Genomic DNA, 2,529 nt, shown 5'->3' on the forward strand with positions numbered 1-2,529 from the left:
CATCCGGATCCAGTACGTATCCAGACCAGATGGTGGATCAGCACCTAGAAAGGACCTCTACTGCCCTGAAAGACAGCGGAGACCAGGACAACTATAGCCCCAGATACAGATCCCCTGTAAGACCTTGTCTCAGAGGACCACCAGGACAAGACCAGAGGAAACAAATGATTCTTCTGCACAATCTGACTTTGCTGCAGCCAGGAATTAAACTACTGGTTTCGTCTGGTCAGAGGAGAACTGGCCCCCCAACTAAGCCTGGTTTCTCCCAAGGTTTTTTTCTCCATTCTGTCACCGATGGATTTTTGGCTCCTTGCCACTGTCGCCTCTGGCTTGCTTAGTTGGGGTCACTTCATCTACAGCGATATCGTTGACTTGGTTGCAAATAAACACACAGACACTATTTAACTGAACAGAGATGACATCACTGAATTCAACGATGAACTGCCTTTAACTATCATTTTGCATTATTGACACACTGTTTTCCTAATGAATGTTGTTCAGTAGCTTTGAAGCAATGTATTTTTTTTAAGCGCTATATAAATAAAGGTGACTTGACTTGACTGAACAATAATGCTTAAAATAAATCAAAGTACATAACATGACAAGACAAAACCACAAGATGCCTACAAAATATTAAAATAGTCAAAGTGTATGTTTTCTGTTCTAGGTAAGAACATTTTAAGACATTTTAAAAAATTAAGTGTGCAGTAATAGACAGTGTGCCTTACTTTAGTGACACAACATGTGTTTAATCTTTTAAACATGTTTAAAATTGTAGGTGTAATTATTTTACTGACTTTAAGCTAAATGTATATTTGTTCTTTTACAGTACACATACAATCTACATGATAGATCTTTAAATTAAAACATTTATTAAAAAACAACAAAAAGTAAAAACAGTTTTTTAAACCACTGCTTGTGGTTTTGTCATGTCATGTCATGTACTTTGATATATTTTAAGCAATATTGTTCAGCATCATGGTCAACCATTATTGTTTTATTGTGCTTGATGAACTGAACTAAAGAATGAGTCTGTGCATATAATATGAGGTGGATGTTGTAAAGCCTTTAACACAAGCACATAGATGATACTCGCATCCACCGTCAGTTAGACCCCACAACCTCCTTCACAGTCAGAAGTAAGCCGTAGTAGCTGCTTAGTAAAGCAATGATTCTGGTGGCCATTAATGGCTTGCGATATTCACAATTTTGTTTTGGCTTGATCAGTTTGTGCCAGTGGTAAGACGTCTAACCGACCTCCAGATGGTTTAATCCAACCGCTGTCTGTCACTTCGAGACACTGGCCCCACATCAGGATAGATTTTGTTACCGCCCTCTCATGGCATGATGGTTGTTTTGACTGTAGTGGACCGGTTTTCGAAGGCGGCACATTTCATTCAATAACTTAACAAGACTGGGTAGACATGATAAACAAAGACTCTAAACACTAGAACACTAACTACAAACAAACACTCACAGGTAATACAACGACTTCTTCAAGGTGTGACAATGATACAATATCTCACAAGCTAACATGAAGGAACAATGAACCGACAAAAGACAGAACACACTAGGGGATATAAATAAGACGACTAATAAAGACACAATAGGTGGCACAGGTAAGGCAATCACGACAACTAGGTTAACAAGGGGGGCGGGGCAAGGGAACGAGACAACACAAGCACATGGCCCAAAGACAATGCCATGTGCTTGTACACAAAACACAGGTCTGTCATGTTCCTGCCTCAAGACTAGAGGAAAGTCAGGATATAAAGGCAGAATCATGAGAATTCATACTCCTCTATTGTTTGAAATTGTAGGAAGTCATAAATGCTTTGTAAAACATACCTAAGATTGGTCTCTTTAAAATAAAAAATTAGTTGTATAATTATATATAATTATTTTAAGTTATAAAATTAAAGCCAGGTGTGTAAATAAGTAATGTTGTGGTTCCCGTGAGATTTTTGTTTAGCCATTAAACCAGAAATAGCCACCAGGTGACACTTGAATGCCACCAATTTTTTAATAATTTTCCAGTCCCAAATTTCTTTAGCAACTAATAAAAAAAACACCATCCATACCTTTCAACAATATATATATATTTTTTTGCATTCATAAACAGGAATGAATAGATTCTAAATTCTGAATTTGCCCAATTTAGGTCTGCATGTGTACAAAAGGACTTGATATTAAGATTGCTGTATGTGATTTATTTATGGAATGGTATAAAGAAAATTATCTTAGACAATGTTACAAGTCATTTTACAATAACAGATAAAAATTTAAATTTTTTTTATTATTATTGAGAAACAGAATTACATCCGCTACTACTTAATGAAATCACAGCTGTGCTAAAATAAACCAAGTTAAATAATTAAATAATAAAATAGTTTTAAGGTTGTTGACAGTGTTCACAAAATATAAATCACATGAACTAATGTTGCATGATTTACTCCTGATGTCCTGCCACAGTGTTGACACTTCTGAGGAAACAGCTGGAGTCAAAGTGAGCAAGGACCACCACTGCTG

The sequence above is a fragment of the Carassius gibelio genome, chromosome B4 (genome assembly GCF_023724105.1).
Source record: "Carassius gibelio isolate Cgi1373 ecotype wild population from Czech Republic chromosome B4, carGib1.2-hapl.c, whole genome shotgun sequence".
Lineage (NCBI taxonomy): Eukaryota > Metazoa > Chordata > Actinopteri > Cypriniformes > Cyprinidae > Carassius > Carassius gibelio.